This window comes from Capsicum annuum, chromosome 3, assembly GCF_002878395.1.
Source record: "Capsicum annuum cultivar UCD-10X-F1 chromosome 3, UCD10Xv1.1, whole genome shotgun sequence".
NCBI classification, from domain to species: domain Eukaryota; kingdom Viridiplantae; phylum Streptophyta; class Magnoliopsida; order Solanales; family Solanaceae; genus Capsicum; species Capsicum annuum.
This window is the reverse complement of record NC_061113.1, coordinates 242153135-242165252: the sequence shown is the minus strand read 5'-3', so window position 1 is coordinate 242165252 and position 12118 is coordinate 242153135. Positions and strand designations below refer to the sequence as shown.

General features: G+C 34.3%; 1 long non-coding RNA gene across 1 annotated transcript; it reads right to left on the bottom strand.

Moving 5' to 3' along the window:
- Positions 1 to 2818: 2818 nt before the first annotated feature.
- On the bottom strand, positions 2819 to 6292 carry LOC107862727. The gene is made up of 5 exons (XR_001672030.2): positions 5479 to 6292; positions 5347 to 5378; positions 5206 to 5260; positions 4946 to 5044; positions 2819 to 3118 (listed from the first exon to the last, which is right to left on the bottom strand). It is a non-coding gene; the product is annotated as an uncharacterized LOC107862727 (long non-coding RNA).
- Between the last annotated feature and the right edge of the window lie 5826 nt (positions 6293 to 12118).

The following is a 12118-nucleotide window of genomic DNA, read 5'->3' as shown; positions in this document are numbered from 1 at the left end:
AAGAGTAATCTACTTGTGTTGTGCTCTCTTACTTGTGCACATTCATTATTTTTACCAACTAAATTTGTAGTTATTACCGGATAAACAGGGGGAGTAAGGTCCACCACATCAGTAAAAAATGAAACTTCATTTCCGTGATCGAGGCGGTAGCTGGTGGAATTATCTGAGGAAACAATGCCTCACACTCATTCAATTTTTTGTATTGCTCGAAAAGAACAACTTGTCAACAACCAAAAAAATTATGAATTGAACTCATAAAGAAGTTCACGTATATGTTATATAAGACCAGTTTTTTGACGCGTGCTTCACACGTGCATGTCAAATCATGTAATATATACTTTTATAAATAATTTTAGCTCATTTGTTTTAACTGCTGAAGGAGATGGTAATAGGGTACCCACATTGGTACCCTCGTCGCTGCCGCTGCTGTATTCTTTGTCAATTGATATTCTCGTATTTGCTGTTGTTGGAGATGGTAGTACGCTACCTGCATTGGGTATCCCGCCGCCACCATCTTTGCTGCATTCACGACATTCTCTGCTGATCATTTCGATTTATTATCCATTGTGCTTAGGCGATAATTTCTATGTTTGCAACCATAGAGTGAGAAAATGGAAAAAGAGTAGCCCAGTTGTGTTGTACGCTCTTACTATTTGTACAAACTAAATTTGTACTTATTACCGTATAAACAGGGAGAGTGAGGCCAACACATCAGGACGAAACCTCATTTCTAGTCCGTAACCTCATTTCTCTATAAGTGGTAGCTGGTGATTAACTCTTTTTTTTTTTTGATAAATTACTTTTTTTCTTTTCCTTTATTGGGTTAATTTTTATTTACTATTTTCTTTATTTTTATTTTTATTTTTTTTCTTTTCTTCAATTATTTTTTTCTCGTGTTACATACTCCATAACTTGAATTTTTTATTTTTTTTGTTTTGTTTTTATTTCCTCCTAATTTTTATTTGTAAGTGAATTAAAAAAATTCTGTCACTCGACCATGTTAGCTTTTCTGTTAGTGTAAGAAAAATTAGATATTGAAAATTTGAAATTGAATCTCATAAATAATAAATTTATCTTTTGAGTCTATATGATATTGTTTATTATGATTTAATATTAGTATTAAAGAGATTTCTAATATTTAGAAATTAAAGAATCATCATATTCTTTTTATTATTAATGGCATCTCTTATATTACAAAATTTAAAGCTAGTAGAGTCAAGAAATGAATCAAATTTAAATCGACTGGATTCTAAATAAATCTAAATATTGATTTTAATTTTTTTGATATCCTTTTCCTTAAATTTTAGAGTTGCTCCATCATTAGATAGACACCAAAATAAAAACTAAAATATCTTTTAATTGGTCATAAACTAAAAATACGTAAAATATATTAAAATATTCTTTACTTTTTGTAATTTTAAACATGTCATGTGATAAGTTAAAATTAAAAATTTTCAGAAAATGAAAAATACATTTTTTTCAAATGGACTTGTAAAAAAGTGACACAAATAAAATTAAATAAAAAATATACTATATAAATTTTATTTGGTTACAAATATCTACAAATAAGAACTTAGGAGGAAAAAAGCCCATCAATTTGCTCAGTTTCATGAGCACGAAAAAGATTGAAAAGAAAAAGTAAAAAAAGAGAAAAAAAAAAAAAGAAAAAAAAAATAAACACCCCCCCCCCCGCCACCCCCCCCCAAAAAAAGCAAAAAATGAGTTGTTAAAATAAAAAAGAATATGAAGAAGAGGGTTGTGTAAAATTATGTTAGAAGAAATTTTAATTTTAATTAGAAAAAATATAATCACATATATGTTATTTAAGACTTTTTTTTGACACGTGCTTTGCACGTGTATGTCAAATCATTTAATATATAATTTTATAAATAACTTTAGTTCATTTGTTGTTGGCACTGAAGGAGATGGTAATAGGGTACCCACATTGGTACCCCTATCCCTGCCACAACTGCATTCTCCACCAATTGATGTTCCCGATGGTTGTTGGAGATGGTAGTAGGACACCTACATTGGGTACCCACCTCCCGCTATTGCATTCTCAGTCGATTGTTGTGATTTATTCTCCATTATACTTTAGACAAAGGACGATAATTTCTATGTTAACAAACACAAACAGAGAGAAATGGACGAAGAGTAATCTGCTTGTGTTGTGCTTTTTTACTTGTGCAATTTTTGTGCGCACTCATTATTTTTATCAACTAAATTTATTCTTATTACTGGATAAACGCGGGAGGGGGGGGGAGGTGAGGTCCACCACATTAGTAATTAGTAACAGACAAAACTTCATTTCTTTGATCGAGACGATAGCTGGTGGAATCATCTGAGGAAAAAGCGCCTCACCCTCATCCAATTTTTTGTATTGCTCGTAAAGAACAACACTGCTCAACAGCCAAAAAAAAATCATGAATTGGAACTCAAAAGAGGTTCAATTCAATTGTGATAAGAGATGATCCAAATTCTATAAAGTTAAATACAGATAATCGAATAAACTGCAAAAGCTAAATAACAACTAATAAATTAAATGTTGAACAGAAAGGAATTAGCACATCAATCATGTTTTTGTTAGCATTTTAATAAAAATTAATGAATCGAACAGGAATATAGGTTCAATTCAACTGTAATCGACAAATGAAAGTAACCAAACAATCTCTAATGACTAAAACATAGCTAAAAAGTTAAAACCTTGAATTATAACACATTCAGAAAGTTTGGATGCAAGAGGCTTGATGAAAACCTTTGAAAAAAAATGATTGTGAAAGTAAAACCCTGTTAGAGTAAAAATGGATGAGTTGAGTTGAATATATATATATATATATATATATATATATATATATATTGGGGTGTGTATAACTATATAGCAGAAAAAATTTATTTTAATTAGAAAAAAATATATTCACGTATATGTTATTTAAAACTAGTTTTTTGACACGAGCTACGCACGTGTAAGACAAATCATGTAATATATAATTTTATAAATAATTTTAGTTCATTTGTTGTTGCCGCTGAAGATGGTAATAGGGTACTCACATTGATACCATGACAACTACATTCTCCGCAATTGATGTTCCTGCTGCTGCTGGAGATGGTAGTAGGGTACCTGCATTGAGTACCCATTTCTCGCTGTTACATTCTCCGTCGATTGTTGCGATTAAATTACAATTTTCCTTTTTTAGTATGAATTATGATTCAAAGTAAATCTTAAAATGCTGGTCAAAGCTTGTATTATTTGACTTTAAAAAGAAAAATCATTCCAACTAAAAAAGAACGAAGAAAATATTTGTTTGGAAAACACGCAATTCCATATAAAATAAAAACACTAGTTGCATTCAAAGATAATAGATGAAAAATATTCAAAATTTTGTTTCACGTTTCTCGTTTCTTTCCGAGAATTACAAGTCACTTTTGTATTATTTTGAGTTTGTTTGATCTTACAGAAGAGAACACAAATCGATTGGTCTTTTTTCATACCTCGTAGGTCTACCAAAGTTATTTTGCAACCAAACAAATTAGCAAACCTCTTTGATTAAACTTAAATGTATCGAACTTGTTTTATTGTGGTGTTTGTATGTACCACGACTAATGTAATTGTTAAATTCACCCGTACCTCCACTACCTCGTTAAATTTAGAACTCGAAATCAAAATGAGCCACGAAATTAAAAAAAAAAAAATGATCAAAATAGATCACAAATTACCAAAATAGGAGTTCAGAACCAAAATATGTCATTAAACTAAAAAAAATACCAAAATAGATCATGTTTTTAAAGTGATACCAGAATATGCTTAACTCTCTTAAAAAGAGAATTATATGTATTATTTTTAACGAAAATGAGCAAATGAAGTTAAGTTTCAGAAAATATACATAACTCACTTAATAAGTGAGTAATGCATTTTTTTTAACATCTCTTTTTTTTTACATAACTCTCTACTAAAGAGAGAGTAATGTGTTTTAAGTCACACAACTTGTTTAAAAAGAGAGTTATGCATTATTTTCTATACATTTTTTCTACATGACTTACTTAAAAAGTGAGTTATATAATAAAAATTACACAATTTATTTTTTTCCTCTACGTAAATATAATAAAATTTATATCACTCACTTTATACAAAATTATGTGAACAATTAATTTATCTTCTAAAGTTTTATTTTTTAAAAAGAAGATTAACTATTACGAAACGGAGAGAGCAAAACTCACTGATTATGTGAGTTATTCAAATATAAAATAAGTTAAAAAAATGAGTTATCCATTGAATATAGCTCTTAAAATACGTGTGATAAGTGCATAACTTTATTAGTGATATGAAATATGAATATGGTGCGAAAAATATATGAGTTGTGCAAAAAGTTGATATGTTCAAAAAAAACGTTTGTCAGTCATAAAAGTACCATTAGAAAAAATGAAAAATTCACAAAAAATGAGTTATCCTTTTTATTTCTATAAAACATTGTTTTTAATTATTTTAAACTTCGCGCAAAACGTAAGAATTTGTTACGTTTTATATATTTTTTTGATAAAACGTAAGAAATTATTACGTTTTACAAATAAATATGTAAAACGTAATAATTTCTTACGTTTTTTAAAAAGTTAACTCCGTTAGTTGACCGTTAAGAAAAAAATGAAAAAGGTAATAAATTATTACGTTTAGCCTATTTTGATAATTTTTTAAATAGATGGCCTATTTTGGTCACTTTTTTTATTTCGTGGCTCATTTTGGTTCCAAGTTCTTAAATTTAGCCAAAGAAGGGACTTCACCATCTCAAATCAAATCAAACGACCATACAAGTGAAAAGTACTAAAAGAGATCTCATTTCTTCTAATCAATTTATATAAGTGATCAAGAGATCTCATTTCCTCATGACACAAATTGGAGTAGGAAACACATCCATGATTGGACTAGGAATTCAAAACGAGATCAAGATGTTACCATATGATCGTCAGCAGATAATCACATGATTGAATCTCCCCTTCCAAACGGGCAAGCTAGACCACCTCACTGGAAGACCGCAAATTGGGTAACCCATACCTGTTAAGGCGAGCCAAAAAAAAGCAAATGAAAGAACGCGCCAAAAGTAGGAAGAAATAGAGAACTAGAGACTTGGTCCCAGTTACGAATACTGAAGTTCGCACAACCTAATCAACCAGAAAATAACCAGAAAATCATCAGACGCAAGAGAGAAACCTAACCTCCTTTCCTAGAAGCTGACAAGGTATGAGCATAATGGGAGCAGAGTTATTCCATCTAGAAAATTTTAGTACCCAATTAGAATACCTTCAAACAACAACAATCTTAGCGAAGCTCCAATAATATTGAACCGCTGGACTCACTGAAAGGTTCCATTATAGCAAGAAATTTGCACCTACAGAAAAGAGCAACTGCATTCAAAATCAGAGACGCATACCCTTGCATCCATAACAGAACAGATCATACCTGGGTAGAATCCCCATAGGAGAGAGTACCTGGCTAAGAACCACCGTAGGAGAGCAATAGTAAGATTGGTAGATGAAGTAGCATGTCCAAACCACTGCTCCAGTGCATTGCTCGAATTTCCAGAACGCATCACTTTCCCAAATCATAACAAGAGAAAATATTAACTAAATGTACCTGACAGAAAAAGAAACTCAAATGCAATCAAGCCGTGTCAAAATTCATTAGCTTCACCAATCACGTCTGTAGCTACCAAGCAAAACAGAAATAATCACAAATCATTTTCCATGACAGACCCCAAAAAGAACTCCAAATGTGATCGAGCGGGCTAAATTCCATACCTTCACCAACCATATCTACAATTATTAAGTAGAAGAGAAATAATCACAGCATTTTATGAACTTTTCAACACCTGAACTCATGCTTGAGTACCCAAAAGATTCCACTAAACCAATTGATCCAATTGCAAAAGGGGAACTTATATCCCACAATGAAGAGGAAATATCACATCACGAACCCCAAGAAGGAAGACATAATAAACAAGATGCTGAAGGAAAATAAAAATGTTGAGCTAAAAACCACAACCAGGTCAATGAAAGACGACAAGAATTTTCCCTGTTAGTACTCCCCGTTGCCATCTTTAAATTGACATCCTAAGTCAGACCAACAGACGAAACTTCTAAATTGTTCCTTTTAAAAATCAACATATAACTTTTCTGAGAGCTTATAACTAGAGGTGCATTATCCACACCCAATAATAACATCAATTAACTTTTCATGTGTTCTACTCCTGAATCGTAATTTAAATCAATCTGAGAGTGATAGATAAAGGATCACAGGAAAAAGTAACAGTACCACAATCTCACGGATTAAAGCAGCTCTTAGACATTAGCAATCCCCAGTAGTCCCCAACAACTTTATACCTGGAATCAAAGTAACAGCACTGAACAAATGTGTTATTTTGAGCACCTCGACAAAATAACAGCAGCTCATACTTTTGTGGGAACAAAAGAAAAAAGGAAACCATCTTAACATATAGATTCCGGCAACTGCAAGCAGAGAAAGCAAGGATTAGTAATGCGTGCAAAGATCAGAGGAATTCTATCTAACCACAAATAAATTGATCAGATTCAGACATGAAGAGCAAGACAGAGAGGAGTTGGGGGGCGGAGGGAGGAATAACTATCCCATTCTAGAAGCTGACTTCTGGAGCACCAAAATATATCTCTTGCAAGAAGTATGATTCAATACCTGACATTTTTTGCTTTGAATTTTACAAGAAGTTATGCTAACTAGTTGACCAAGTAGAATATTCAAAGCTGTCTCACTGGAGTGTGCAGCTTGCCTAGATGTAAGCATAGGGCTGCATACTATTTGCACCTATCTTCTTAAAAACATGATCCTGATAAATGCTTACTCTAACTCCAAGGCCAGAATAACCAGTTTGTACTAAATTTGAAGCTGTAGGAAGCTTCACACTTGAAGCAGAAGATATTAGCGGTAGGATAGTTTATACCCTGCTGCTTCTGGTGGAAGACCATGGAAAAGATGAAGCTTGACTTTCTGAGGGCGCATATTCACAAAAATTCTATGGAGAAGAACGGTCTTTTGACTATTCAAACCCTAGAAAACAAACATTACAAAAACAAAAAACTTGAAAAACGAAAATAATCCCATAAAAGAAAAAAGTGTACTAGTATACAAAGTAACGACGACTTGAAAAGAGAAAGGCAAGCCAGATTAAGTGTGAAACTATAAGTTTTATTGCATTTTTCACGGATAATATGAATTAATGCACTATCCGGTTTCCGTGAACACCAGAAAAGCACAAAAAGAAGGAACCCATGAAAGGTTCTGAACTTCACGGAAACTAAACCTAACTAGAAATAAGAAAAAGGTATGGATATAACAGAGGGGAACTTACAACAATGTCTATCATTATATTGTTCGATCCATTGAATTAACTGTATTAAAACTTCTAAATCTAACCATGGTACTATTCCTTCTAAATGAAATAATTGCATATCACATTCCAAATCTAACCATGTTTATTGAGAATCTCCAATTTCTATCCTTCCCAAAAAAAAGAAGCTCCATTTTCTTATTTCCAAGAAAAACAGATGAGTTTCATCAATAAGCCAAATTTAAAGGACTAAGGACAAACGGAAGAAAGAATGGACATGCTTTCTTAGCTTGTCTATGAATAGCATAAGCTTCTTATTCAGAAACATAAGAAACTTCTCAACAATCTTCCTGTTGGATGGAAAAGAAAAATTGAACGTCGTGCAACATGTGGAATATTTAGGAAGCCTAAAACAAAACCAAATTGATGGAGAAGTTGAAATTAACATTTTCGGTACAACAGGACATAGTAATGACAAGATCAGGACACTTGCTCCAGACACAAAATAAATGCATCCTCATTTCTGAACTTTTTCTCCAATCATGTGCCGAAATCTATAGGAAACCGGTCAGGCAATCATGGGCAAGCGACAAGCTGAAATACCAATCTTTTGAAAACCTAAATTACAGTGGCACGAAAAGCAATTCTCACCATCATTCAAGTTTTCTGAGCACATATATAGTAACTGAATCCCCACTTTGTGGGAATACACTGGGTTTGTTGTTGTTGTTGTTGTTGTATATATACTAACTGAATATGTTATTAAACCTCAGATGCATCTCTTCATGCTCATTTCATGCTTGAAGTACCATTTGTACAAATAAGTTAATTTATACATATTACTCATGTGATCTATTTTTTTGACCCTAAAAAAAACCTCAAACCAAACTTTTTACGGTTGGCTATATGATTCTTTTTATCAATTATTTTCTATGAAACTAAAGTAAAATTCGACAGCTTCAAGAGACATCTTAAATCTTCATTCTTAAACCATTCTAATTTAAGATTCAGAAAATTTACTTCCTTTAACAGAAGTTACATAAATTGAGATAGACACATCAAAAAGGCATTTTTTTCTTCTTAGTAAAAACATTCACCACAGAATCTAGAACGGTTACTCACAATCAAAGCTTCAAAAACCAAAAAAATTAATCACTCAAATAGACTTTAAAGATGTATTATTAAAAGTATCTATATGAACATTTTAAAGCCTCGATTAAACATAGCAGGACATGAATTCAGCTAGACAACTAAATTCGTCTTAACTCCAAAGTCATCTAGCAACACAAATTAAAATTAAAAAGGAAAGGGTTATATATACATGATCACAAACACACACACACGCAAATATATAACATGTATATATAAACCAATGCAGAAATCAACTTCTTCAACAGAACAAATGCAGAAAACAGTTACAGCAATCCAACTGACGCCATGCATGAAACAAAGCAGAAGCATTTGATTAAAAATAGTTTACCTGCAAAAGGAAGCAGTAATAAAGCGCATGGAGAGAGTCACTGCTGAATTTCCAACCAAAAGAATTTCCTATACGACATACTTTAAGCCGATAGGGTTAGTAACAAATTTAATCCCACTATACCTACCGATCACGTGTTCAATAGGCATTAGCATGACCAAATTACTTGTTGAACAAGCATGTGAACTACATAAAAATCTGTGCGAGTTGGAACACTTTCCGTACTTCACACCACCGATAAAGACATCAGATATCACTTATCAGTTGTTTCTCACGATAATAGATAATGACTACGGATGACATATCCCAAGCCTGCATGGATAATCATTGCATTGGTAAGAATTGAAACTTATGCTTTCGCTCCATCTTGGCATCAACACCCAATAAAGGTTACCACTATGAAAGCTTGTATCTCCGAAAGAGAATCAATCATCAACTTCTTTGCAGTACAGAGTATCAAACAGTCGTGTGAAAGCAGATCGATCTATTTTCTAAATTTGGATGCCCACAAAATCCAGATATGCCAAATCATTTCCTCCAATGATGCAAAATATAGAAGTAATTGATAAAAGTCTAGACTCAGGCCTGTACATTCAATCCTATCTCCATACATCAATGTGAGATTGCACAAAAGATTTATGTTTTTATAAGTGAAGCACAGAATTGTACAAGTACTTCACTCGATTTAGTTAGGATTGCCCTAAATGCAAGTCCTGCTTAGATAACATTCCGTTTGAGCGGAGGACCTATCAGAAACCGGCCCTCTACCCTTTCCTGTCTTCCCCGGTATGTTGTTGTTGCCTAAATGCAAGAAGACAAACATATAAAAAGCGAAAACATTTGTAGCTACCACCTGATAGAATGAAACTAAAACAAAGAACAAACATTGTAATTTTAACAACAAACCTAGTCTCAACTTCTGAGGAAAAAGAAGACAGTTACCACCTTTAACGAAAATGGAACAAAGCAATTCGATTTGACAAATTTTATGACAAGGTTACCTTTAACCATCGACGTTATGCTGTGCACTGCTCCCTCCGCTGACATTGATATTATCCTCAGCATCCTGCCACCGTCCACTGTTCCCTCCGCTAGCATTGATATTATCCTCAGCAGCTTGCCACCGTCCACTGCTCCCTCTGCTAGCATTGATATTGTCCTCAGCAGCTTGCCACTATCCACTTCTCCCTTTGCTAGCACTGGTATTATCCTTAGCAGCCTGCCACGCCTGACGCTGGATGTAGACAAATGGAAAAACCTTAGGCATAACGGTCCTTCGAATCATCACTTCAGACGGAGCAGTCTGCCCCATGGGTGGATAGAAGTTTTGAACACCACTTGTTGCAATCCTTCTAATCATCGCCTTAGATGGAGCAACAGTCTGTCCTATGGCCGGATAGAAGTTCTGAACACCACTTGATGTGGAGCCAAGCATGCTGGGCCCAAAACCAGTACCCTCTTCCCTGATCTCATCCTTAAGAACAATGTCAACCAGGAAATAAAAAATTTCAATCCGCTCAATAGCCTTGGTGATATCCTTCTACTGCAACATCCGTCTTTTGTTCTCCTCCGTGTTAAACCAGGAGCGGAAAGCAAGTTCTTGCATGAACATTTCACATTCTTTAGCAAACAACATTGGTGCTTCCGCGGTGACCTTGGATACACCCTCGTTATATATCATCATCTGTTGATACGAGCAAGCGGAAATTTGTTGTTCTTGAAATCGTTCATCTCCTTGATTTCCTTGAGTTGTAACGCCCAAAACGCCTCCATCTGCTGCTGCTGAAGGAGTTGGTAGTAGGGTACCGGCATTCGGTACGCTGCCGCCGCCGCTGCTAAATTCTCCGTCAATACTGTTCCTGCTGCTGAAGTAGATGGTAGTAGGGTACCTGCATTGGGTACCCAGCTATCGTCGCTGCATTCTCCTCACATTGTTGAGATTTGTCCTCCATTATACTTTAGACAAAGGAAGATAATTTATATGGAGAAAATGGCCGAAAAAGCAGGTCGGAATGAAAATAGGTGATTTGAGCTAGATAACATGTTGAGTTGCGTAGACGACTCATAGTGGAGAAAATTTTGATTTTAATTAGAATAAAATATATTTGTGTATGTTATTTATGATTAAAGTTTTTCGGCACTTCCATTGCACGCGTGTGCCAGTCATGTAATATTTAATTTTAACAATTGGATTTACAAGTCAAACTGGTATTATTTTGTACCTGTTTTATCTTACATTTCGTTTTACAAAACTAAAATGTAGAGGTTATTTTTGTAAATAAATATTTATAAAAACTATACAAGAAATATCATTTCTAATACATCAAACCAAACAACGTAGAGGGTATTTTTATAAACAAATATTTATAAAAACTCTACAAGAAATATCATTTCTAATACAACAAAGAAATATCAGTTGTTGCTGTTGAAGGAGTTGGTAATAGAGTACCTTCATCGAGTATCCAACTAGCGTCGCTGCATTCTCCGCCGATTGTTGTTCCTGTTGCTGCTGTTGAAGATGGTAGCAGGGTACCTGCATTGGGCACCCAGCTGCCGCCACTGCATTCTCCCCCATTGTTGCAATTTGTTCTCCATTATGTTTTAGACGAAGGACGATAATTTCTACGTAGAAGGTGGTCGAAAAACGGGTCAAGGTGAAAATAGGTGATTTGGGCTAGATAACATGTTGAGTTGTGTTAATCATATTGGAGAAAATTTTGATTTTAATACGAATAAAATATATTCATGTAAATGTTATTTAAGAGTATAACTTTTTGGCACGTGTATTGCACGTGTATGCCAATCATGTAATGTTTATTTTTAACAATTGTGTTTACAAGTTAGATTGGTATTATTTCGTATCTGTTTTTGTTGAAGCATATACTCGGGGGTGGGTGCAGGGCGGACGATTTTAAAGCGGACTCCCCATTCATTAGATAGAGAAGATCACCAAGATTTCGCGATCCGCTGCCGAATCTATTCCAATTCAGAATGCTCATTGAATGAGCATTCTCATCAATAGGGCGCAGGGAACCAATAAGAAGCATTTCCGGGCCTATCAAACAAACTATATACAAAAAAAGCACTTTGCCTAGAATCCCAAGTTGCCTCCCCTCTCCTCTGAGGCCGATCGCATCCACTTTTTGAGCCCCTCGCCTTTGAGTACGGCAGCAGCTCAGACATAGACCGAATTAGGGGCCTAAACTCTTGAGTAGATTGCCCATGGAAAGGAGCTTACTCCAAGATCTGACTCCCCCCGTGTAGGAGTTCGGGAAGGCCAGAAGTAGGC